General features: G+C 51.9%; 1 long non-coding RNA gene across 6 annotated transcripts; it reads left to right on the top strand.

Moving 5' to 3' along the window:
- Positions 1–4279: 4279 nt before the first annotated feature.
- Positions 4280–26753, top strand: LOC107051700. Of its 6 annotated transcripts, XR_005841710.2 has the most exons (8): positions 4365–4485; positions 8017–11489; positions 12400–14819; positions 15494–16591; positions 16722–18611; positions 19002–21599; positions 23678–26147; positions 26538–26753. It is a non-coding gene; the product is annotated as an uncharacterized LOC107051700 (long non-coding RNA). The 6 variants fall into 6 exon arrangements; XR_005841713.2 differs by lacking the exon at positions 26538–26753 and having other exon boundaries at positions 16722–17174; positions 19255–21599; positions 23678–26501; XR_005841709.2 differs by lacking the exon at positions 26538–26753 and having other exon boundaries at positions 23678–26501.
- Positions 26754–27073: the final 320 nt, after the last annotated feature.

Raw genomic sequence — 27073 nt, 5'->3', positions numbered from 1 at the left:
TTATTGCTTTGTTTGGTTTTGCTCAAAACAAAAATGCTCCTGGCATTGAAACAAGTTTATTTTTCTTTGTATTAGACAAGAATCACACTCCTTCATCCTCATTACTAATGGCGGATACACTGAAAAGGCGAAACAACAGATAACTACAAAAACTGAAAAGGCTAATAAAATTGTATAAGGAAACATGAATCATGCTTTGTTGCACATTAAAATGAGCTCATTTAAATGACAAATGGTATATTCTTAGCATACTCGAACAGAGCATAAACCGGTGATGAAGCGTCTGTGTTCTGACCCACCAAAACAAATCACAGTCCTTCCTCATTATGTGACCAAAAGTACTCTCTGATGTGACCAACACACAACATCTATCACCCACAGTTCAGGTAATGGGATCATCTCATCACACGTGTGATGGGTTCATCTTGTCACACAAGTGAAGTCTCGTCCTGTGACAGGAATAATTGCTGTTTTGGTCATATAAAACACATGTGCTGGCATATACAATGAGAAGCATCCAGGTGTGCAGTCCTCTTGTCCACCAGAATAAGTTTGCTTGCCTCAGAAAATGATCTCCTTATATCAATCATTTTGAATTCAAGAATACTTGAGAGCTTGTTAATTCCTACACTTAAATCCTGGTGATCTCAGAGGGTTTTTGTGCAACTCAAAAGAACACACAGAGCCCTAGAATAGAGATGGCATGGCCAGAAAGAACATGCACAGTAACATAAATGTTATAAATCTACAAAGCTCTAAAAGCTATGTTTGAATTTGTAACTGAAGTACCAAATCATTTTTTTTCAAGCTGAAAAATAATTGTTTTAAATATTCCTTCAGGCCAGTATTCATCTAAACAAATATGAGATTCACATTGTCAAACTTTAGACATCTACCTTCAGGCTGATCATTTAGTGTCCTTTTCTAGTTAATGGAAAGGAACAAAATAGCATTTATGTGAGGAAATTTTTAAGTTTATCTCTACTTTAGCCCATCTGTCTAGGGGTAGAGATCCAAATGGTAGATACTTCAGATCAGCAGGTAATCACTGAATCATAGAATGGCTTAGGTTGGAAGGGAACTTTAAGATTATTAAGCTCCAACCTTCCTGCTGTGGGCAGGGCTGCCCCCCACCAGCTCAGCCTGCCCAGGGCCACATCCAACCTGGCCTTGAATGCCTACAGGGATGGGGCACCCACAGCTTCACTGGGCAACATGTGTCAGTGCCTCACCATCTTCTGAGTAAAGAATTTTTTTCCTAACGTGTTACTAATTTTCCCCTATTTCAGTTTAAACCCATTTCCCCTTGTCCTAACACTATCAGATCATGTAAAAAGTTGGTCCCTCTCCTACTTGTAAGCTCCCTTCAAGTATTGGAAGGTCACAATAAGATCTCCCCACAGCTCTCTCCAGGCTGAGCAAACTCAACTACCTCAACCTTTCTTCACAGGAGAGGTGCAGCAGCCCTCTGAGCCTCTTCATGACCCTTCTCTGGACCCACTCCAATGACTCCACATCTTTCTTGTGCTGAGGGCCCCAGGCCTGGATGCAGTATCATAGAATCATAGAATCATAAAATTATAGAATGGCCTGGGTTGAAAAGGACCACAATGATCATTGAGTTTCAACCCCCCTACTATGTGCAGGGTCGCCAACCACCAGACCAGGCTGCCCAGAGCCACATCCAGCCTGGCCTTGAGTGCCTCCAGGGATGGGGCATCCACAACCTCTTTGGGCAACCTGTTCCAGTGCGTCACCACCCTCTGTGTGAAAAACTTCCTCCTAATATCTAACCTAAACCTCCCCTGTCTCAGTTTAAGTCCATTCCCCCTTGGCCTATCACTATCCACCCTTGTAAACAGCTGTTTCCCCTCCTGTTTATATGCTCCCTTCAAGTACTGGATGGCCACAATGAGGTCTCCCCAGAGCCTTCTCTTCTCCAAGCTAAGCAAGCCCAGTTCCTTCAACCTTTCCCTCGTAGAAGAGGTGCTCCACATGGGGCCTGATCACGCAGAGTGGAAGGGAAAATCACCTCCTTCTCCCTTGTGGCCAGACATTGTATTAAAATAATACCACAGTGCACATCAAATAGCATAAAATAGTGAGTGGTTTTTGTTTGTTTGTTTGCTTGCTTTTAAGAGTTTAACACCATTCATTTTCAGATAATAATTTTAATTTAGGCAAGGAAGGAGCTCAGAGTCAGCTCATTGCCCTCTAGGCTAGAGTTTTACATGATGGACCAAGTCCTAAATCTATATCTCTGCAAATATCAAGTACTTTCAACTCCAAAAAACCCCCACCAATATAAGATTAGAAAATGCATTTCCTTATGTCAGCATCATAATCCATCTACATCTTCAGTTACGTGGTTTGGAAGTTTGGTGAAGGAAGGTACTGAATAGATTGAGGAGATCAGAATTTAACCTTTCTTGTTTAAAAGCATTATTGACTGTGATCTACAAGAAAATAAAACTCACATAGCTGTATAAACAAAAGTTTTCAGTTTCAAATAATGATAGAAATACAATAAATTGAATGAATGAAAAGACAGCTGACTATTTGGATGAAATTGTTTTTGAGGATATCAAATTCAGCCAGGCTGGATGTGGCTCTGGGCAGCCTGGTCTGGTGGTTGGCGACTCTGCACATAGCAGGGGGGTTGAACCTAGATGATCATTGTGGTCCTTTTCAACCCAGGACATTCTATGATTCTGTGAAATGACTGATATCAATATCAGTTATGTGAGTGAATGGGGCATGTTTGCAACTCCTGCTCATGCTAATGGGGATACTCAAATCAATGGAAGAATAGAACGGGGAACTGTTTGAAGACATTGTGAAGAATTGCTCAGGCAGTATATGAGTACAGTCAGATATTAGAAAGCCACAAGGTGCCACAAGGTACCACAAAACATTTTTGCAAACAGTACAATTAAAGCACCATTATATTTACTCAAAGCAAAGTATCAGTATTATTTAAGCCTTTGAACCGTTTATTTTTATGATTTGAAAGCTTTGGGTGCATTCTTTTCTATTGTAAACTAATTTCTTTGTGATTATCCATCCATTGCTATCATGTGCAATTGACAGAAAAAAAAGATATCACAGGTCAGCAACAGTATTTTTCTTTAGATTAAAAATAATGATAATAATAAAACACCCAACAAACCACAAAACTTATATTATTTATTTGTTTATTTATTTCTAGAGACTCAGTTATGCTATTGATTAAGTGCATAGAATACACAACATCCAAAGGAGAGGATTTTTTTCCCCCCATACCTTCTGGACAGACTGATTCTGTTTTGCTTATCATCTCTATCTTTTTAAAATGTTGCAATAATTAAAAGTCTGATGTAAATCAAAAAGCACTTCCATGCCTGAAAGGCTATGTTTTTCTTATGAACCTCAGCAGGAGGATTTACTTTTCATCGTTTTGACAGCCGAGACAGCGTATGTGAAACAGGTGATCCCAGCTAACAAAGCAGGTTTCTCATGACGGCCTGCAGGGCAGGAGAGGAAGGATTTAAGAATTACATAGCAGAAATTAGCACTGAGCATTTCAGATGCTTCAAAACGAGTTTGCAGTTATGTATTTTGGCAGATCAAGGGGAGATGTTTTCTTTCAAATGGATTAACTCAAAGAAGTAATTTGTTTTTTACAATAAGGGTGTTGAGGCAGTGGCACAGGTTGCCCAGAGAGGTGGTGGATGCCCCATCCATGCAGAACCCCGAGGTCAGGCTGGATGGGGCTCTGAGCACCTGATGGAGCTGTAGGTGTCCCTGTTCATTGCAGGGGAGTTGGTCCAGATGGCCTTTAAGGGTCCCTTCCAACTCAAAAAATCCTGTGATTCTATGAAGTGAGACGCATCCTACGCCTACAAGAGAGTCCAGAATGTCAGTGCTGATTAAAACACACAATCCAATATATGCTATTTTAGTAGGAATATAATTACATGAAGGAAAATTCATTTTAGTGTATTTGAGGAAATATATCCCACACTTTTGTCTCTCTGTTTCACTTTGGTTACTACACACAGAGTTGCCAACACCCACAGAAAGGGCATCAAGAATTAGGTACTGATTGTTCTGTGGTGGTCCAGTTATTCACTCAAGGAAACCCATACACTTCTTTCCCTATGAACTTCAAAAATTTTCGACAGCTCCCTTCAAGGGCGGTGTCCTGGTTTCAGCAAAAAAAAGCGTTAGGGGCACACAGAGCTTCGGTCGCTGCTGAGCGGCGAGGCCGCACCCTGCGTCAGGCTGGGCCGCTGGGCGGGGCGGAGCCGCCGCCATGATGGACAGCAGCGGGGCCGGGGCGGGGCCGGGACTGAGTCCGCATTGGGCAGGGGCTGTTCCATACCGCGTGACGTCAGGCGGACGCCATAAGGCTGTGGGAACGGCAGTGCTTGATCGGCAGTTGTGGAGGTTGTGGTGTCGCCGTAGCTGTAGCTTTGTTTATTGTTGTGTATTCGTTGGTGGACGGTGAGTATTTGCGTTATAGCAATGAATACACTTACCATAGCGTTTTGGTTTCCATTTTCCTATTCTGTCGTGGTAGATTTTTTTTTTTTTTTTTTTTAATTAGAGCTCACAACTTCTATTTTGTTTCCAGTTCTTCCCCTAATCCCACCCTGGAGGGACTGAACAAGCGACTGTGGTGCTGAGCAGCTGCAGGGCTGCACTGCAGCATGAAGCCCAAGGGTGCCCAACCCAGAATCATAAAGTCCTTAGAGTTGGAAGGGATCTTTAGGGACTATCTAGTCTAGCTCCCCTGCAATGAATGGGGACGTCCACAGCTCAGTCACATTGCTCAGAGCGTGGTCCAGCCTGGCCTTGAATGTCTCCAAGGATGGGCCATCCACCACCTCTTTGGGCAGCTTGTGCCACTGTCTCACCACCCACAATGTAAAAGACTTTTTCCTTATATCCAACCTAAGTCTACCCTCTTGAAGCTTGAAACAGTTTCTCCTTGTTCTATCACCACAGACCCTGCTAAAGAGACTGTCCCCTTCTTTCCTGTAGCTCCCCTCTAGATACTGAAAGGCTGCTATCAGGTCACCTTCTCTTCTCTGGGTGGAACAGCCTCAGCTCTCTCAGCCTATCCTTGTAGGGAAGATGTTCCATCCCTTGGATCATTTTGGTGGCTATCTTCTGGGCATGCTCCAACAGGTCTGTGTCTCTCCTGTATTGAGGACTCCGCATCTGGATACAGTACTCCAGGTGAGGTCTCACCACTGCAGAGCAGAGAGGCAGGATTGCCTCCCTCACCCTGCTGACCATGCTTCTTTGGAAGCAGCCCAGGATACATTTGGCTTTCTGAGCTATGTGGGCATGTTGCTGGCTCATGTCCAGCTTGTCATACACCAGTACCCCCATGTCCTTTTTGTCACAGTTGTGCTCCATCCTTGCACTCCTAAGCTTGTACTGGTAATGGGGGTTGCCATGACCCAGGTACCAGACCTTGCACTGGGTGTTATTGAACATCATGAAGTTCTCCTGGGCCCACTGCTTGAGCCTGTCCAGGTCTCTCTAAATGGTGTCCCCACCCTTGGGCATATCAGTCTCATAACACAGCTTGGTGTATTTTGTAAACTTGCTGAGGTTGCACTCAATCCCTTTGTTGATGTTACTGATGAAGATGTTAAAGAGCACTGAACCCTGAGGGACACAACTTTTCACTAAAATCCATTTCAACTTGGAGCCATTGACCACCACCCTCTGGGTATGATCTCTTAACCAGTTCCTCACCTATCAAACAGACCACTCATCAAATCTTACCAAATTGGAGAGAAGGATGTTATAGGGGACTATGTCAAAGGCCTTATTGAAGTCCAGATGGGTGTCACCAGTGGTGCTTCCCTTGCCCACTGATGCAGTTACATCAAAAAGTGACAAGTTTGGTCAGGCAGGACCTACCCTTTGTGAAGTCATGCTGGTTATCCCATATTATCTTCCTCACTTCCATGTGCTTTTGCATAGCTTCTAGGAGGATATGGTCCGTGATATAGGAGCAGATCTACAGGCTGGTGAGCCTTACCTCTGTGCCTGGGAAGATCATGGAGCAGATCCTCCTAGAAGCTATGTTAAGGCACATACAAGATAAAGAGGTGATTTGAGATAGCCAGCATGGCTTCACCAAGGGCAGATTGTGCCTGCCCAATCTATGTGGCCTTCTATGATGGAGTTATGGCTTCGGTGGACAGGGGAAGGGCGGTAGCTGTCATCTATCTGGACTTCTGCAAGGCCTGTGATGTAGTCCCTCACCACATTCTTCTCTCTAAATCAGAGAGGTGTGGATTTGAAGGATGGACTGTTCGATGGATTAGGAATTGGCTGGTTGGATGCAGCCAAAGGTCATTGGTTCTGTGTCAGGGTGGAGGCTGGTCACAAGCAGCATCCCTCAAGGGTTGGTCTTGGGACTGGTGCTCTTCAACATCTTCATCAGTGACATAGACGATAGCATCAAGTGCACCCTCAGCAAGTTTGTGGATGACATCAGGCTTAGCGATGCAGCTGATACATTGGAAGGAAGGGAAGCCATCCAGAGGGTCCTGGACAGGCTGGAGAAGTGAGACCATGCAAACATAATGAGGTTCAGTAAGGCCAAGTGCAGGGTGCTGCACTTGGGTTGGGGCAATTCCAAGTATTTATACCAACTGAGGGAAGATCTCCCTGAAAGCAGCCCTGTGGAGAAGCACTTGGGGGTCCTGGTGGACGAGAAGCTGGACATGAGCCAGCATTGTGCACTTGCAGCCCAGAAGACCAACTGTGTTCTGGGCTGCATTAAAAAAGGGGTGACCAGCAGGGAGAAGGAGATGATTGTCCCCTTCTACTCAGCTCTTGTGAGGCCCCATCTGGAGTACTGCGTTCAGGCCTGGGGCCCCAATACAGGAAGGACGTGGAGCGCTTGGAGCAGGTCCAGAGGAGGGTCACTAAGATGATCAGAGGGCTGGAGCACCTCTTCTATGAGGAAAGGTTGATGGAACTGGGCTTGTTTGGCTTGGAGAAGACTCCAGGGAGACATCATTGTGGCCTTCCAGTACTTGAAGGGAGCATATAAACAGGAGGAGAAATGGCTGTTTACCGAGGATGGATAGTGATAGGACAAGGGGGAATGGTTTTAAACTGGGACAGGGGAGGTTTAGGTTAGATATTAGGAGGAAGTTTTTCACTCAGAAGGTGGTGACGCACTGGAACAGGTTGTTCAAAGAGGTTGTGGATGCCCCATCCCTGGAGGCACTCAAGGCCAGGCTGGATGTGGCTCTGGGCAGCCTGGTCTGGTGGTTGGCGACCCTGCACATAGCAGAGGGTCTGAAACTCGATGATCATTGTGGTCCTTTTCAACCCAGGCCATTCTATGATTCTATGATATTCCCCAGCACTGAGGTGCAGACAGGTAAATAGATCCCTGAGTCATTTTATGATAACTGTTGAATCATGGCCTGAACCACTGATTGAACACCTGGGGGAAGGACCCAGTCAGCCCTGGGAGGACAGGTGAAGGCAGTTCACCTGTGTGACCAGAAGGGGTGGAGCATGGCTCCACCTCTCATAGACACCATTTCAGGGCTGACTGCCACTGTAGAAGAATGTCTCCCTGGAGATACATTATCTGTGGGTTTTTTTTTTTCCATGAGCCTAGAACTTTGGAGATGGTTGAACAGTCATTTTAAATGTTCCTAATGACACCTTACTATTGTGTTAGTCCCTTGTTATTATTCATCTTAGATTACCAATATATTTTGGTGATCTTCTTGATGGTTACAGACATCCTTTAAACCCTTGTTAAAAAATGGGCATGAGAGTACGTTTTTTTTTGGCACATGGGGGACTTGACCTGCCAGCCATGACTTCTCATAACTCTTTCCAGTCCGTTGAGCAGTCAACTCCCTGATACTCAAGTGCCTCAAATATATGCCTAAAAATGTAATCCCTCAATAACTTGTACTGTAGATTCTTATTTCCCAGCTAAACTGGAATACTGCAATTAATAGTCAAACACATCATATACAGGAACAGGGAGCGCCTGCGGAGGATGGCGAGTGCCTGCAGAGCAAGGGAGCACCTGCGGATGATGGGAGTACCTGCAGAGAAGAAGGAGGGTTTGCGGAGGACACAGTGCCGTCGGAGAATACAGGTAGTGCGCCGGCGGAGGTTAGAGGTAGTGCGCTGTCAGAAGATAGAGGTGGAGCATCTGTGGAGGATGGGAGCACTGTCAGAAGACAGAGGTAGTGCGCCGGTAGAGGTTAGAGGTAGTGCACCATTGGAGGATAAAGGTGGAGGGTTTGCGGAGGACGGGAACACCTGAGGAGATGGGGAGTGCCTGCAGAGGACAGGAACGTCGTCAGAGGATAGTGGTTGTGCGCTGGCAAAGGTTAGAGGTAGTGTGCTAGCAGAGGAAAGAGGTGCAACAGCTGCGGGGGATGGGAGAGCCATCAGAAGATAGAGGTAGTGCGCCAGCAGAGGTTAGATGTAGTGCGACATTGGAAGATAGAGGTGGAGTGTCTGTGGAGAATGAAAGCACCTGCAGAGAACAGGGAGCGCCAGCAGAGGATGGGAGCACCGTCAGAAGATAGAGGTAGCACGCCGGTGGAGGTTAGATGTAGTGTGCCATCAGAGAATAGAGGTGGAGTACCTGCAGAGGACAGGGAGCACCTGTGGGGAACAGGGAGCGCTTGCAGAGGACAGGAGCACCGTCAGAATATAGAGGTAGTGCGCCAGCAGAGGTTAGAGGTAGTGCACCATTGGAGGACAGAGGTGGATGGTCTGTGGAGGACAGGAGCACCTGAAGAAAACAGGGAGCACCTACGGGGGACGGGAGCTCAGTCAGAAGACAAAGGTAGCACCAGCAGAGATTAGAGGTAACACACCAGCAGAGGATAAGAGGTAGCACGCCGGCAAAGGTTAGAGGTAGTGCACTGTCAGACGATAGAGGTGTAACGTATGCGGAGAAAAAGAGGACCTGCGGAGAACAAGGAGTGCCAGCAGATGATGGGAGCACAATCAGAAGATAGAGGTAGCTTGCCGGCAGAGGTTAGAGGTAGTGCACTGTTGGAGGATCAAAGTAGTGGGTCTGCGGAGAACAGGAGAACCTGCGGAGAACAGGGAGTGACTGCAGAGGACGGGAACACCGGCAGAAAACAGAATTAGTGCACCGGCAGAGGTTAGATGTAGTGCGCTGTTGGAGGATAGAGGTGGAATGTCTGCGGAGGAAAAGAGCACCTGCAGGGAACTGGAAGTAATTGCGGAGGACAGGAGTGCCGTCATAAGACAGATTTAGTGCACTGGCAGAGGTTAGATGTAGTGTGCCATCAGAAGATATAGGTGGAGCATCTGCGGAGGACAGGAGCATCTGCGGAGAACACAGACGGCCTGCAGATGATGGGAGTGTTGTCAGAAGATAGAGGTAGTGCGCTGGCAGAGGTTAGATGTAGTGCCCCATCAGAGGATCGAGGTGGAGGGTCTAGGGAGGAAGAGATCACCTGCAGAGAACATGGAGAGCCTGTGCAGGACGGGAGCGCTGTCGAAAGACAGAGTTAGTGAGCTGGCAGAGTTTAGATGCAGTGTGCCATCACGGGATAGAGGTGAAGAGTCTGCGGAGGACGGGAGCACCTGTGAAGAACAAAGAGTGCCTGCAGATGACGGGAGCGCGAACAGAAGATAGAGGTAGCACACTGGCAGTGGTTACAGGTAGTGCGCTGTCACAGGATCGAAGTGCAAGGTCTGGGGAGGATGGGAATATCTGTGGAGATCAAGGAGTGCCTGCAGATGATGGAAGCATGATCTGAAGATAGAGGTAGCTTGCAGGCAGAGGTTAGAGGTAGTGTGCTGTTGGAGGATTGAGGTGGAGGGTCTGCAGAGGACGGGAGCACCTGCGGCAAGCAGGGACTGACTGCGGAGAACGGGAGTGCTGTCAGAAGGAATAGCTAGTGAACCGGCAGAGGTTAGAGGTAGTGTGCCTTGAGAGGATATAGGTGGAACATCTGCCGAGAATGGGAGCACGTGTAGAGAACACAGAGCGCCAGCAGATGATGGGAGCGTTGTAAGAAGATAGAGGTAGTGCGCCAGCAGAGGTTAGAGGTAGTGTGCCATCAGAGGATCGAGGTGGAGGGTCTGGGGTGGATGGGAGCACCTGCAGCCAACAGGGAGCACCTGTGGAGGACAGGAGTGCTGTCAGAAGGCATAGTTAGTGCACCAGCAGAGGTTAGAGGTAGTGTGCCATCAGAGGATATAGGTGGAGGGTCTGCGGAGTATCGGACCACCTGAGGACAACAGGGAGCACCTGCGGAGGATGGGAGCGCTGTCAGAAGACATAGTTAGTGCGCCGGCAGAGGTTAGAGGTAGTGTGCCTTCAGAGGACATAGGTAGAGCACCTGTGGAGGATGGGGGTACCTGCAGAGAACACAGAACACCTGGAGATGATGGGAGCACTGTCGGAATGCGTAGTTAGTGCACCAGCAGAGGTTAGATGTAGTGCATCATCAGAGGATATAGGTGGAGCATCGGCAGAGGACGGGAAAACCTACAGAGATCAAGGAGTGCCTGCAGATGACAGGAGTGTTGTCAGAAGACAGAGGTAGCGCGCCGGCAGAGGTTAGAGGTAGTGCGCTGTCGGAGAATCGAGGTGGAGCGTCTGGGGAGGACGGGAGCATTTGCGGAGAACAGGGAGCACGTGCGGAGGATGGGAGTGCTGTCAGAAGGTATAGTTAGTGCGCCAGCAGAGGTTAGATGTAGTGCGCTGTCGGAGGATCTAGGTGGAGCGTCTGGGGAGGACAGGAGCACCTGCGGGGAACAGAGACTGCTTGCAGATGATGGGAGCGTGGTTAGAAGATAGAGGTAGTGCGCCAGCAGAGGTTAGAGACAGAGTGACATCAGAGGATCGAGGTGGAGAGTCTGCGGTGGATGGGAGCACCTGCCACCAACAGGGAGCACCCGTGGAGGACAGGAGTGCTTTCAGAAGGCATAGTTAGTGCGCTGGCAGAGGTTAGATGTAGTGTGACTTCAGAGGATGTAGATGGAGCATCTGTGGAGGACGGGAGCACCTGCAGAGAACACAGAGCGCTGGCAGATGATGGCAGCGTTGTCAGAAGATAGAGGTAGTGCGCCAGCAGAGGTTAGAGGTAGTGTGCCATCAGAGGATAGAGGTAGAGCACCTGTGGAGGATGGGGGTACCTGCAGAGGACACAGAACACCTGCAGATGATGGGAGCACTGTCGGAATGCATAGTTAGTGCACCAGCAGAGGTTAGAGGTACTGCGCTGTCAGAGGATAGAGCTAGAACTTCTGCAGAGGATAGGAGCACCTGCAGAGAAGAGGAAGCGATTGCCAAGGATGGGAGCACCATCAGAAGACAGAGTTAGTGCGCTGGCCGAGGTTAGATGTAGTGCATCATCAGAGGATATAGGTGGAGCATCGGCAGAGGACGGGAACACCTACAGAGATCAAGGAGTGCCTGCAGATGACGGGAGTGTTGTCAGAAGATAGAGGTAGTGCGCTGTCGGAGGATCGAGGTGGAGCGTCTGCGGAGGACGGGAGCATTTGCGGAGAACAGGGAGCAGCTGTGGAGGACAGGAGTGCTGTCAGAAGTCAGAGTTAGTGCGCCAGCAGAGGTTAGATGTAGTGTGCCTTCAGAGGATATAGGTGGAGCATCTGTGGAGGATAGGAGCACCTGTGGAGAACAGGAAGCGATTGCCAAGGACAGCAGCACCATCAGAAGACAGAGTTAGTGCGCCAGCAGAGGTTAGATGTAGTGCATCATCAGAGGATAGAGGTGGAGCGTCTACAGAGGACAAGAGCATCTGCGGAGAACGCAGACGGCATGCAGATGATGGGAGCGTGGTTAGAAGATAGAGGTAGTGCGCCAGCAGAGGTTAGAGGTAGTGTGCCATCAGAGGATCGAGGTGGAGGGTCTGCCTAGGATCGGAGTACCTGAGGAGAACAGGGAGCACCTGCGGAGGACAGGAGTGCTGTCAGAAGGCATAGTTAGTGCGCCGGCAGAGGTTATATGTTGTGTGCCTTCAGAAAATAGAGGTGGAGCATCTGTGGAGGATAGGAGCACCTGCGGAGAACAGGGAGCACGTGCGGAGGACGGGAGCGCTGTCAGAAGGCTTAGTTAGTGCGCTGGCAGAGGTTAGATGCAGTGTGCCTTCAGAGGATATAAGTGGAGCATCTGCGGAGGATAGGAGCACCTGCAGAGGACATAGAACACCTGAAGACGATGGGAGGGCTGTCGGAATGCATAGTTAGTGCGCCAGCAGAGGTTAGATGTAGTGCATCATCAGAGGATTGAGGTGGAGCATTGGCAGAGGACGGGAACACCTACAGAGATCAAGGAGTGCCTGCAGATGACGGGAGTGTTGTCAGAAGATAGAGGTAGTGTGCCGGCAGAGGTCAGAGGTAGTGCGCTGTCGGAGGATCGAGGTGGAGCGTCTGGGGAGGACGGGAGCATTTGTGGAGAACAGGGAGCAGCTGTGGAGGACAGGAGTGCTGTCAGAAGTCAGTTAGTGCGCCAGCAGAGGTTAGATGTAGTGTGCCTTCAGAGGATATAGGTGGAGCATCTGCGGAGGATAGGAGCACCTGTGGAGAACAGGAAGCGATTGCCAAGGACAGCAGCACCATCAGAAGACAGAGTTAGTGCGCCAGCAGAGGTTAGATGTAGTGCATCATCAGAGGATCGAGTTGGAGCGTCTGCGGAGAACAAGAGCAGCTGCGGAGAACACAGACGGCATGCAGATGATGGGAGCGTGGTTAGAAGATAGAGGTAGTGCGCCATCAGAGGTTAGATGTAGTGTGCCATCAGAGGATCAAGGTGGAGGGTCTGCCTAGGATCGGAGTACCTCAGGAGAACAGGGAGCACCTGCGGAGGACAGGAGTGCTGTCAGAAGGCATAGTTAGTGCGTCAGCAGAGGTTAGATGTAGTGTGCCTTCAGAAAATAGAGGTGGAGCATCTGTGGAGGATAGGAGCACCTGCGGAGAACAGGAAGCGATTGCCAAGGACAGGAGCACCATCAGAAGACAGAGTTAGTGCGCCGGCAGAGGTTAGATGTAGTGCATCATCAGAGGATCGAGTTGGAGCGTCTGCAGAGGACAAGAGCATCTGCGGAGAACAGTGACCGCTTGCAGATGATGGGAGCGTGGTTAGAAGATAGAGGTAGTGCGCCGGCAGAGGTTAGAGGTAATGTGCCATCAGAGGATCAAGGTGGATTATCTGCGGAGGATCGGAGCACCTGCGGAGAACAGGGAGCACGTGCGGAGGACGGGAGCGCTGTCAGAAGGCATAGTTAGTGCGCCGGCAGAGGTTAGATGTAGTGTGCCTTCAGAGGACAGAGGTGGAGCATCTGCGGAGGATAGGAGCACCTGCGGAGGACAGGAAGCAATTGCCAAGGACAGGAGCACCATCAGAAGACAGAGTTAGTGCGCTGGCAGAGGTTAGATGTAGTGCATCATCCGAGGATCGAGTTGGAGCATCTGCAGAGGACAAGAGCATCTGCGGAGGTCAAGGAGTGCCTGCAGATGTTGGGAGTATTGTCAGAAGATAGAGGTAGTGCGCCGGCAGAGGTCAGAGGTAGTGCGCTGTCTGAGGATAGATGTGGAGCGTCTGCAGAGGACAAGAGCATCTGCGGAGAACACAGACGGCTTGCAGATAATGGGAGCGTGATTCGGAGATAGAGGTAGTGTGACATCAGAGGACTGAGGTGGAGGGTCTACGGAGGATCGGAGTACCTGAGGAGAACAGGGAGCACCTGCGGAGGACAGGAGTGCTGTCAGAAGGCATTGTTAGTGCGTCAGCAGAGGTTAGATGTAGTGTGCCTTCAGAAAATAGAGGTGGAGCATCTGTGGAGGATAGGAGCACCTGCGGAGAACAGGAAGCGATTGCCAAGGACAGGAGCACCATCAGAAGACAGAGTTAGTGCGCCAGCAGAGGTTAGATGTAGTGCATCATCAGAGGATAGAGGTGGAGCGTCTACAGAGGACAAGAGCATCTGTGGAGAACAGAGGCTGCTTGCAAATGATGGGAGCGTGGTTAGAAGATAGAGGTAGTGTGCCTGCAGAGGTAAGAGGTAGTGTGCCATCAGAGGATCGAGATGGAGGGTCTGGGGTGGATGGGAGCACCTGCAGCGAACGGGGAGCAGCTGTGGAGGACAGGAGTGCTGTCAGAAGGCATAGTTAGTGCGCCAGCAGAGGTTAGATGTAGTGTGCCTTCAGAGGATATAGGTGGAGAATCTGCGGAGGATAGGGGCATCTACAGAGAACAGGAAGCGATTGGCAAGGACAGGAGCGCCATCAGAAGACAGAGTTAGTGCACCAGCAGAGGTTAGATGTAGTGCATCATCAGAGGATAGAGGTGGAGCGTCTACAGAGGACAAGAGCATCTGCGGAGTTCAAGGAGTGCCTGCAGATGTTGGGAGTATTGTCAGAAGATAGAGGTAGTGTGCCAGCAGAGGTTGGAGGTAGTGTGCCATCAGAGGATCGAGGTGGAGGGTCTGCGAAGTATCGGAGCACCTGAGGAGAACAGGGAGCATCTGCAAAGGACAGGAGTGCTGTCAGAAGGCATAATTAGTGCGCCGGCAGAGATTAGATGTAGTGTGCCTTCAGAGGATAGAGGTGGAGCATCTGCGGAGGATAGGAGCACCTGTGGAGAACAGGAAGCGATTGCCAAGGACAGCAGCACCATCAGAAGACATAGTTAGTGCGCCAGCAGAGGTTAGATGTAGTGTGCCTTCAGAGGATATAGATGGAGCATCTGCGGAGGACGGGAGCACGTGCAGAGAGCACAGAGCGCCGGCAGATGATGGGAGCGTTGTCAGAAGATAGAGGTAGTGCGCCGGCAGAGTTTCGAGGTAGTGCATCATCGGAGGATCGAGTTGGAGCGTCTGCGGAGGACAAGAGCATCTGTGGAGAACACAGACAGCATGCAGATGATGGGAGCGTGGTTAGAAGATAGAGGTAGTGCGCCAGTAGAGGTTAGAGGTAGTGTGCCATCAGAGGATCAAGGTGGAGGGTCTGCCTAGGATCGGAGTACCTCAGGAGAACAGGGAGCACCTGCGGAGGACAGGAGTGCTGTCAGAAGACATAGTTAGTGCGCCGGCAGAGGTTAGATGTAGTGTGCCTTCAGAGGATAGAGGTGGAGCATCTGTGGAGGATAGGAGCACCTGTGGAGAACAGGGAGCACGTGCGGAGGACGGGAGCGCTGTCAGAAGGCATAGTTAGTGCGCTGGCAGAGGTTAGATGCAGTGTGCCTTCAGAGGATATAAGTGGAGCATCTGCGGAGGATAGGAGCACCTGCAGAGGACATAGAACACCTGAAGACGGTGGGAGGGCTGTCAGAATGCATAGTTAGTGCGCCAGCAGAGGTTAGATGTAGTGCATCATCAGAGGATTGAGGTGGAGCATTGGCAGAGGCTGGGAACACCTACAGAGATCAAGGAGTGCCTGCAGATGACGGGAGTGTTGTCAGAAGATAGAGGTAGTGTGCCGGCAGAGGTCAGAGGTAGTGCGCTGTCGGAGGATCGAGGTGGAGCGTCTGGGGAGGATGGGAGCATTTGTGGAGAACAGGGAGCAGCTGTGGAGGACAGGAGTGCTGTCAGAAGTCAGTTAGTGCGCCAGCAGAGGTTAGATGTAGTGTGCCTTCAGAGGATAGAGGTGGAGCATCTGCGGAGGATAGGAGCACCTGTGGAGAACAGGAAGCGATTGCCAAGGACAGCAGCACCATCAGAAGACAGAGTTAGTGCGCCAGCTGAGGTTAGATGTAGTGCATCATCAGAGGATCGAGTTGGAGCGTCTGCGGAGAACAAGAGCAGCTGCGGAGAACACAGACGGCATGCAGATGATGGGAGCGTGGTTAGAAGATAGAGGTAGTGTGCCATCAGAGGTTAGATGTAGTGTGCCATCAGAGGATTGAGGTGGAGGGTCTGCCTAGGATCGGAGTACCTGAGGAGAACAGGGAGCACCTGCGGAGGACAGGAGCGCTGTCGGAAGGCATAGTTAGTGCGTCAGCAGAGGTTAGATGTAGTGTGCCTTCAGAAAATAGAGGTGGAGCATCTGTGGAGTATAGGAGCACCTGCGGAGAACAGGAAGCGATTGCCAAGGACAGGAGCACCATCAGAAGACATAGTTAGTGCGCCGGCAGAGGTTAGATGTAGTGCATCATCAGAGGATCGAGTTGGAGCGTCTGCAGAGGACAAGAGCATCTGCGGAGAACAGTGACCGCTTGCAGATGATGGGAGCGTGGTTAGAAGATAGAGGTAGTGCGCCGGCAGAGGTTAGAGGTAATGTGCCATCAGAGGATTGAGGTGGAGTGTCTGCGGAGGATCGGAGCACCGGAGGAGAACAGGGAGCACGTGCGGAGGACGGGAGCGCTGTCAGAAGGCATAGTTAGTGCGCCGGCAGAGGTTAGATGTAGTGTGCCTTCAGAGGATAGAGGTGGAGCATCTGCGGAGGATAGGAGCACCTGCGGAGGACAGGAAGCAATTGCCAAGGACAGGAGCACCATCAGAAGACAGAGTTAGTGCGCTGGCAGAGGTTAGATGTAGTGCATCATCCGAGGACAGATGTGGAGCGTCTGCAGAGGACAAGAGCATCTGCGGAGGTCAAGGATTGCCTGCAGATGTTGGGAGTATTGTCAGAAGATAGAGGTAGTGTGCCAGCAGAGGTCAGATGTAGTGCGCTGTCTGAGGATAGATGTGGAGCGTCTGCAGAGGACAAGAGCATCTGCGGAGAACACAGACGGCTTGCAGATAATGGGAGCGTGGTTAGAAGATTGAGGTAGTGCGCCGGCAGAGGTTACAGGTATTGTGCCATCAGAGGATCGGGGCGGAGGGTCTGCCGAGGATCGGAGCACCTGCGGAGAACAGGGAGCACCTGTGGAGGACGGGAGCGCTGTTAGAAGGCATAGTTAGTTCGCCGGCAGAGGTTAGATGTAGTGTGCCTTCAGAGGATAGTGGTGTAGCATCTGCGGAGGATAGGAGCATCTGCGGAGAACAGAGACCGCTTGCAGATGATGGGAGCGTGGTTAGGAGATAGAGGTAGTGCGCCAGCAGAGGTTAGAGGCATTGTGCCATCAGAGGATCGAGGTGGAGGGTCTGTGAAGGATGGGAGCACCTGCAGCGAACAGGGAGCACCTGCGGAGGACAGGAGCACTGTCAGAAGACATAGTTAGTGCGCCGGCAGAGGTTAGATGTAGTGTGCCTTCAGAGGATATAGGTGGAGCATCTGCGGAGGATAGGAGCACCTGTGGAGAACAGGAAGCGATTGCCAAGGACAGCAGCACCATCAGAAGACAGAGTTAGTGCGCCAGCAGAGGTTAGATGTAGTGCATCATCAGAGGATCGAGTTGGAGCGTCTGCGGAGAACAAGAGCATCTGCGGAGAACACAGACGGCATGCAGATGATGGGAGCGTGGTTAGAAGATAGAGGTAGTGTGCCAGCAGAGGTTAGATGTAGTGTGCCATTAGAGGATCAAGGTGGAGGGTCTGCCTAGGATTGGAGTACCTCAGGAGAACAGGGAGCACCTGCGGAGGACAGGAGTGCTGTCAGAAGGCATAGTTAGTGCGTCAGCAGAGGTTAGATGTAGTGTGCCTTCAGAAAATAGAGGTGGAGCATCTGTGGAGGATAGGAGCACCTGCGGAGAACAGGAAGCGATTGCCAAGGACAGGAGCACCATCAGAAGACATAGTTAGTGCGCCGGCAGAGGTTAGATGTAGTGCATCATCAGAGGATCGAGTTGGAGCGTCTGCAGAGGACAAGAGCATCTGCGGAGAACAGTGACCGCTTGCAGATGATGGGAGCGTGGTTAGAAGATAGAGGTAGTGCGCCGGCAGAGGTTAGAGGTAATGTGCCATCAGAGGATTGAGGTGGAGTGTCTGCGGAGGATCGGAGCACCGGAGGAGAACAGGGAGCACGTGCGGAGGACGGGAGCGCTGTCAGAAGGCATAGTTAGTGCGCCGGCAGAGGTTAGATGTAGTGTGCCTTCAGAGGATAGAGGTGGAGCATCTGCGGAGGATAGGAGCACCTGCGGGGAACAGGAAGCAATTGCCAAGGACAGGAGCACCATCAGAAGACAGAGTTAGTGCGCTGGCAGAGGTTAGATGTAGTGCATCATCCGCGGATCGAGTTGGAGCGTCTGCAGAGGACAAGAGCATCTGCGGAGGTCAAGGAGTGCCTGCAGATGTTGGGAGTATTGTCAGAAGATAGAGGTAGTGCGCCAGCAGAGGTCAGATGTAGTGCGCTGTCTGAGGATAGATGTGGAGCGTCTGCAGAGGACAAGAGCATCTGCGGTGAACTGAGACCGCTTGCAGATGATGGGAGCGTGGTTAGGAGATAGAGGTAGTGCGCCAGCAGAGGTTAGAGGCATTGTGCCATCAGAGGATCGAGGTGGAGGGTCTGCGAAGATTGGGAGCACCTGCAGCGTACAGGGAGCACCTGTGGAGGACAGGAGCGCTGTCAGAAGACATAGTTAGTTCGCCGGCAGAGGTTAGATGTAGTGTGCCTTCAGAGGATAGAGGTGTAGCATCTGCGGAGGATAGGAGCACCTGCGGAGAACAGGAAGCGATTGCCAAGGACAGGAGCACCATCAGAAGACAGAGTTAGTGCGCCGGCAGAGGTTAGATGTAGTGTGCCTTCAGAGGATCGAGTTGGAGCGTCTGCGGAGAACAAGAGCATCTGCGGAGAACACAGACAGCATGCAGATGATGGGAGTGTGGTTAGAAGATAGAGGTTGTGCGCCAGTATAGGTTAGAGGTAGTGTGCCATTAGAGGATCAAGGTGGAGGGTCTGCCTAGGATCGGAGTACCTGAGGAGAACAGGGAGCACCTGCGGAGGACAGGAGTGCTGTCAGAAGACATAGTTAGTGCGCCGGCAGAGGTTAGATGTAGTGTGCCTTCAGAGGATATAGATGGAGCATCTGCGGAGGACGGGAGCAACTGCAGAGAGCACAGAGCACCGGCAGATGATGGGAGCGTTGTCAGAAGATAGAGGTAGTGCGCCGGCAGAGTTTCGAGGTAGTGCATCATCAGAGGATCGAGTTGGAGCGTCTGCGGAGGACAAGAGCATCTGCGGAGAACAGAGACCGGTTGCAGATGATGGGAGCGTGGTTAGAAGATAGAGGTAGTGCGCCAGCAGAGGTTAGAGGTAGTGTGCCATCAAAGGATCAAGGTGGAGGGTCTGCGAAGGATGGGAGCACCTGCAGCGAACAGGGAGCACCTGCGGAGGACAGGAGCACTGTCAGAAGACAGAGTTAGTGCGCCGGCAGAGGTTAGATGTAGTGCATCATCAGAAGATCGAGTTGGAGTGTCTGCAGAGGACAAGAGCATCTGCGGAGAACAGTGACCGCTTGCAGATGATGGGAGCGTGGTTAGAAGATAGAGGTTGTGCGCCAGTAGAGGTTAGAGGTAGTGTGCCATCAGAGGATCAAGGTGGAGGGTCTGCCTAGGATCGGAGTACCTCAGGAGAACAGGAAGCACCTGCGGAGGACAGGAGTGCTGTCAGAAGACATAGTTAGTGCGCCGGCAGAGGTTAGATGTAGTGTGCCTTCAGAGGATAGAGGTGGAGCATCTGTGGAGGATAGGAGCACCTGTGGAGAACAGGGAGCACGTGCGGAGGACGGGAGCGCTGTCAGAAGGCATAGTTAGTGCGCTGGCAGAGGTTAGATGCAGTGTGCCTTCAGAGGATATAAGTGGAGCATCTGCGGAGGATAGGAGCACCTGCAGAGGACATAGAACACCTGAAGACGATGGGAGGGCTGTCAGAATGCATAGTTAGTGCGCCAGCAGAGGTTAGATGTAGTGCATCATCAGAGGATTGAGGTGGAGCATTGGCAGAGGCTGGGAACACCTACAGAGATCAAGGAGTGCCTGCAGATGACGGGAGTGTTGTCAGAAGATAGAGGTAGTGTGCCGGCAGAGGTCAGAGGTAGTGCGCTGTCGGAGGATCGAGGTGGAGCGTCTGGGGAGGATGGGAGCATTTGTGGAGAACAGGGAGCAGCTGTGGAGGACAGGAGTGCTGTCAGAAGTCAGTTAGTGCGCCAGCAGAGGTTAGATGTAGTGTGCCTTCAGAGGATATAGGTGGAGCATCTGCGGAGGATAGGAGCACCTGTGGAGAACAGGAAGCGATTGCCAAGGACAGCAGCACCATCAGAAGACAGAGTTAGTGCGCCAGCAGAGGTTAGATGTAGTGCATCATCAGAGGATCGAGTTGGAGCGTCTGCGGAGAACAAGAGCAGCTGCGGAGAACACAGACGGCATGCAGATGATGGGAGCGTGGTTAGAAGATAGAGGTAGTGCGCCAGCAGAGGTTAGATGTAGTGTGCCATCAGAGGATCAAGGTGGAGGGTCTGCCTAGGATCGGAGTACCTCAGGAGAACAGGGAGCACCTGCGGAGGACAGGAGTGCTGTCAGAAGGCATAGTTAGTGCGTCAGCAGAGGTTAGATGTAGTGTGCCTTCAGAAAATAGAGGTGGAGCATCTGTGGAGGATAGGAGCACCTGCGGAGAACAGGAAGCGATTGCCAAGGACAGGAGCACCATCAGAAGACAGAGTTAGTGCGCCGGCAGAGGTTAGATGTAGTGCATCATCAGAGGATCGAGTTGGAGCGTCTGCAGAGGACAAGAGCATCTGCGGAGAACAGTGACCGCTTGCAGATGATGGGAGCGTGGTTACGAGATAGAGGTAGTGCGCCGGCAGAGGTTAGAGGTATTGTGCCATCAGAGGACCAAGGCGGAGGGTCTGCAGAGGATCGGAGCACCTGCGGAGAACAGGGAGCACCTGTGGAGGACGGGAGCGCTGTTAGAAGGCATAGTTAGTTCGCCGGCAGAGGTTAGATGTAGGGCATCATCAGAGGATCGAGTTGGAGCGTCTGCGGAGGACAAGAGCATCTGCGGAGAACAGAGACCGGTTGCAGATGATGGGAGCGTGGTTAGGAGATAGAGGTAGTGCGCCAGCAGAGGCTAGAGGTATTGTGCCATCAGAGGATCGAGGTGGAGGGTCTGCGAAGGATGGGAGCACCTGCAGCGAACCGGGAGGATCTGTGGAGGACAGGAGCGCTGTCAGAAGACATAGTTAGTGCGCCGGCAGAGGTTAGATATAGTGTGCCTTCAGAAAATAAAGGTGGAGCGTCTGCAGAGGACAAGAGCACCTGCGGAGAACAGGAAGCGATTGCCAAGGACAGGAGCACCATCAGAAGACAGAGTTAGTGCGCCGGCAGAGGTTAGATGTAGTGTGCCTTCAGAGGATCGAGTTGGAGCGTCTGCGGAGAACAAGAGCATCTGCGGAGAACACAGGCAGCATGCAGATGATGGGAGTGTGGTTAGAAGATAGAGGTTGTGCGCCAGTATAGGTTAGAGGTAGTGTGCCATTAGAGGATCAAGGTGGAGGGTCTGCCTAGGATCGGAGTACCTGAGGAGAACAGGGAGCACCTGCGGAGGACAGGAGTGCTGTCAGAAGACATAGTTAGTGCGCCAGCAGGGGTTAGATGTAGTGTGCCTTCAGAGGATATAGATGGAGCATCTGCGGAGGACGGGAGCAACTGCAGAGAGCACAGAGCGCCGGCAGATGATGGGAGCGTTGTCAGAAGATAGAGGTAGTGCGCCGGCAGAGTTTAGAGGTAGTACATCATCAGAGGATATACGCGAAGCGTCTGCGGAGGACAAGAGCATCTGCGGAGAACTGAGACCGCTTGCAGATGATGGGAGCGTGGTTAGGAAATAGAGGTAGTGCGCCAACAGAGGTTAGAGGTAGTGTGCCATCAGAGGATCAAGGTGGAGGGTCTGCGAAGGATGGGAGCACCTGCAGCGAACAGGGAGCACCTGCGGAGGACAGGAGCGCTGTCAGAAGACATAGTTAGTGCGTCGGCAGAGGTTAGATGTAGTGCATCATCAGAGGATCGAGTTGGAGCGTCTGCAGAGGACAAGAGCATCTGCGGAGAACAGTGACCGCTTGCAGATGATGGGAGCGTGGTTAGAAGTTAGAGGTAGTGCGCCAGCAGAGGTTAGAGGTAATGTGCCATCAGAGGATTGAGGTGGAGGGTCTGCAGAGGATCGGATCACCTGAGGAGAACAGGGAGCACGTGCGGAGGACGGGAGCGCTGTCAGAAGGCATAGTTAGTGCGCCGGCAGAGGTTAGATGTAGTGTGCCTTCAAAGGATAGAGGTGGAGCATCTGTGGAGGATAGGAGCACCTGCGGAGGACAGGAAGCAATTGCCAAGGACAGGAGCACCATCAGAAGACAGAGTTAGTGCGCTGGCAGAGGTTAGATATAGTGCATCATCCGAGGACAGATGTGGAGCGTCTGCGGAGGATAGGAGCACCTGCAGAGGACATAGAACACCTGAAGATGATGGGAGGGCTGTCGGAATGCATAGTTAGTGCGCCAGCAGAGGTTAGATGTAGTGCATCATCAGAGGATTGAGGTGGAGCATTGGCAGAGGACGGGAACACCTACAGAGATCAAGGAGTGCCTGCAGATGACGGGAGCGTTGTCAGAAGATAGAGGTAGTGTGCCGGCAGAGGTCAGAGGTAGTGCGCTGTCGGAGGATCGAGGTGGAGCGTCTGGGGAGGACGGGAGCATTTGTGGAGAACAGGGAGCAGCTGTGGAGGACAGGAGTGCTGTCAGAAGTCAGTTAGTGCGCCAGCAGAGGTTAGATGTAGTGTGCCTTCAGAGGATATAGGTGGAGCATCTGCGGAGGATAGGAGCACCTGTGGAGAACAGGAAGCGATTGCCAAGGACAGGAGCACCATCAGAAGACAGAGTTAGTGCGCCGGCAGAGGTTAGATGTAGTGCATCATCCGAGGACAGATGTGGAGCGTCTGCAGAGGACAAGAGCATCTGCGGAGAACAGTGACCGCTTGCAGATGATGGGAGCGTGGTTAGAAGATAGAGGTAGTGCGCCGGCAGAGGTTAGAGGTAATGTGCCATCAGAGGATTGAGGTGGAGTGTCTGCGGAGGATCGGAGCACCGGAGGAGAACAGGGAGCACGTGCGGAGGACGGGAGCGCTGTCAGAAGGCATAGTTAGTGCGCCGGCAGAGGTTAGATGTAGTGTGCCTTCAGAGGATAGAGGTGGAGCATCTGCGGAGGATAGGAGCACCTGCGGAGAACAGGAAGCAATTGCCAAGGACAGGAGCACCATCAGAAGACAGAGTTAGTGCGCTGGCAGAGGTTAGATGTAGTGCATCATCCGAGGACAGATGTGGAGCGTCTGCAGAGGACAAGAGCATCTGCGGAGGTCAAGGAGTGCCTGCAGATGTTGGGAGTATTGTCAGAAGATAGAGGTAGTGCGCCAGCAGAGGTCAGATGTAGTGCGCTGTCTGAGGATAGATGTGGAGCGTCTGCAGAGGACAAGAGCATCTGCGGAGAACACAGACGGCTTGCAGATAATGGGAGCGTGGTTAGAAGATTGAGGTAGTGCGCCGGCAGAGGTTAGAGGTATTGTGCCATCAGAGGATCGAGGCGGAGGGTCTGCGGAGGATCGGAGCACCTGCGGAGAACAGGGAGCACCTGTGGAGGACAGGAGCACTGTCAGAAGACATAGTTAGTGCGCCGGCAGAGGTTAGATGTAGTGTGCCTTCAGAGGATATAGGTGGAGCATCTGCGGAGGATAGGAGCACCTGCGGAGAACAGGAAGCGATTGCCAAGGACACGAGCACCATCAGAAGACAGAGTTAGTGCGCCGGCAGAGTTTAGAGGTAGTGCTTCATCAGAGGATATACGTGAAGCGTCTGCGGAGGACAAGAGCATCTGCGGAGAACAGAGACCAGTTGCAGATGATGGGAGCGTGGTTACGAGATAGAGGTAGTGCGCCAGCAGGGGTTAGAGGTATTGTGCCATCAGAGGATCAAGGTGGAGGGTCTGCGGAGGATGGGAGCACCTGCAGCGAACAGGGAGCACCTGCGGAGGACAGGAGCGCTGTCAGAAGACATAGTTAGTGCACCGGCAGAGGTTAGATGTAGTGTGTCTTCAGAAAATAGAGGTGGAGCATCTGTGGAGGATAGGAGCACCTGCGAAGAATAGGAAGCTATTGCCAAGGACAGGAGCACCATCAGAAGACAGAGTTAGTGCGCTGGCCGAGGTTAGATGTAGTGCATCATCCGAGGACAGATGTTGAGCGTCTGCAGAGGACAAGAGCATCTGCGGAGGTCAAGGAGCGCCTGCAGATGTTGGGAGTATTGTCAGAAGATAGAGGTAGTGCGCCAGCAGAGGTCAGATGTAGTGCGCTGTCTGAGGATAGATGTGGAGCATCTGCAGAGGACAAGAGCATCTGCGGAGAACACAGACGGCTTGCAGATAATGGGAGCGTGGTTAGAAGATTGAGGTAGTGCGCCGGCAGAGGTTACAGGTATTGTGCCATCAGAGGATCGGGGCGGAGGGTCTGCCGAGGATCGGAGCACCTGCGGAGAACAGGGAGCACCTGTGGAGGACGGGAGCGCTGTTAGAAGGCATAGTTAGTTCGCCGGCAGAGGTTAGATGTAGTGTGCCTTCAGAGGATATAAGTGTAGCATCTGCGGAGGATAGGAGCATCTGCGGAGAACAGAGACCGCTTGCAGATGATGGGAGCGTGGTTAGGAGATAGAGGTAGTGCGCCAGCAGAGGTTAGAGGCATTGTGCCATCAGAGGATCGAGGTGGAGGGTCTGCGAAGGATGGGAGCACCTGCAGCGAACAGGGAGCACCTGCGGAGGACAGGAGCACTGTCAGAAGACATAGTTAGTGCGCCGGCAGAGGTTAGATGTAGTGTGCCTTCAGAGGATATAGGTGGAGCATCTGCGGAGGATAGGAGCACCTGTGGAGAACAGGAAGCGATTGCCAAGGACAGCAGCACCATCAGAAGACAGAGTTAGTGCGCCAGCAGAGGTTAGATGTAGTGCATCATCAGAGGATCGAGTTGGAGCGTCTGCGGAGAACAAGAGCATCTGCGGAGAACACAGACAGCATGCAGATGATGGGAGCGTGGTTAGAAGATAGAGGTAGTGTGCCAGCAGAGGTTAGATGTAGTGTGCCATTAGAGGATCAAGGTGGAGGGTCTGCCTAGGATTGGAGTACCTCAGGAGAACAGGGAGCACCTGCGGAGGACAGGAGCGCTGTCGGAAGGCATAGTTAGTGCGTCAGCAGAGGTTAGATGTAGTGTGCCTTCAGAAAATAGAGGTGGAGCATCTGTGGAGGATAGGAGCACCTGCGGAGAACAGGAAGCGATTGCCAAGGACAGGAGCACCATCAGAAGACATAGTTAGTGCGCCGGCAGAGGTTAGATGTAGTGCATCATCAGAGGATCGAGTTGGAGCATCTGCAGAGGACAAGAGCATCTGCGGAGAACAGTGACCGCTTGCAGATGATGGGAGCGTGGTTAGAAGATAGAGGTAGTGCGCCGGCAGAGGTTAGAGGTAATGTGCCATCAGAGGATTGAGGTGGAGTGTCTGCGGAGGATCGGAGCACCGGAGGAGAACAGGGAGCACGTGCGGAGGACGGGAGCGCTGTCAGAAGGCATAGTTAGTGCGCCGGCAAAGGTTAGATGTAGTGTGCCTTCAGAGGATAGAGGTGGAGCATCTGCGGAGGATAGGAGCACCTGCGGAGAACAGGAAGCAATTGCCAAGGACAGGAGCACCATCAGAAGACAGAGTTAGTGCGCTGGCAGAGGTTAGATGTAGTGCATCATCCGAGGATCGAGTTGGAGCGTCTGCAGAGGACAAGAGCATCTGCGGAGGTCAAGGAGTGCCTGCAGATGTTGGGAGTATTGTCAGAAGATAGAGGTAGTGCGCCAGCAGAGGTCAGATGTAGTGCGCTGTCTGAGGATAGATGTGGAGCGTCTGCAGAGGACAAGAGCATCTGCGGAGAACTGAGACCGCTTGCAGATGATGGGAGCGTGGTTAGGAGATAGAGGTAGTGCGCCAGCAGAGGTTAGAGGCATTGTGCCATCAGAGGATCGAGGTGGAGGGTCTGCGAAGATTGGGAGCACCTGCAGCGTACAGGGAGCACCTGTGGAGGACAGGAGCGCTGTCAGAAGACATAGTTAGTTCGCCGGCAGAGGTTAGATGTAGTGTGCCTTCAGAGGATAGAGGTGTAGCATCTGCGGAGGATAGGAGCACCTGCGGAGAACAGGAAGCGATTGCCAAGGACAGGAGCACCATCAGAAGACAGAGTTAGTGCGCCGGCAGAGGTTAGATGTAGTGTGCCTTCAGAGGATCGAGTTGGAGCGTCTGCGGAGAACAAGAGCATCTGCGGAGAACACAGACAGCATGCAGATGATGGGAGTGTGGTTAGAAGATAGAGGTTGTGCGCCAGTATAGGTTAGAGGTAGTGTGCCATTAGAGGATCAAGGTGGAGGGTCTGCCTAGGATCGGAGTACCTGAGGAGAACAGGGAGCACCTGCGGAGGACAGGAGTGCTGTCAGAAGACATAGTTAGTGCGCCGGCAGAGGTTAGATGTAGTGTGCCTTCAGAGGATATAGATGGAGCATCTGCGGAGGACGGGAGCAACTGCAGAGAGCACAGAGCACCGGCAGATGATGGGAGCGTTGTCAGAAGATAGAGGTAGTGCGCCGGCAGAGTTTCGAGGTAGTGCATCATCAGAGGATCGAGTTGGAGCGTCTGCGGAGGACAAGAGCATCTGCGGAGAACAGAGACCGGTTGCAGATGATGGGAGCGTGGTTAGAAGATAGAGGTAGTGCGCCAGCAGAGGTTAGAGGTAGTGTGCCATCAAAGGATCAAGGTGGAGGGTCTGCGAAGGATGGGAGCACCTGCAGCGAACAGGGAGCACCTGCGGAGGACAGGAGCACTGTCAGAAGACAGAGTTAGTGCGCCGGCAGAGGTTAGATGTAGTGCATCATCAGAAGATCGAGTTGGAGTGTCTGCAGAGGACAAGAGCATCTGCGGAGAACAGTGACCGCTTGCAGATGATGGGAGCGTGGTTAGAAGATAGAGGTTGTGCGCCAGTAGAGGTTAGAGGTAGTGTGCCATCAGAGGATCAAGGTGGAGGGTCTGCCTAGGATCGGAGTACCTCAGGAGAACAGGGAGCACCTGCGGAGGACAGGAGTGCTGTCAGAAGACATAGTTAGTGCGCCGGCAGAGGTTAGATGTAGTGTGCCTTCAGA

Source organism: Gallus gallus, chromosome 1 (genome assembly GCF_016699485.2).
Source record: "Gallus gallus isolate bGalGal1 chromosome 1, bGalGal1.mat.broiler.GRCg7b, whole genome shotgun sequence".
Taxonomy (NCBI): domain Eukaryota; kingdom Metazoa; phylum Chordata; class Aves; order Galliformes; family Phasianidae; genus Gallus; species Gallus gallus.
Note: the sequence above shows the minus strand (reverse complement) of the source record. Positions and strands in the feature narration are given on the sequence as shown.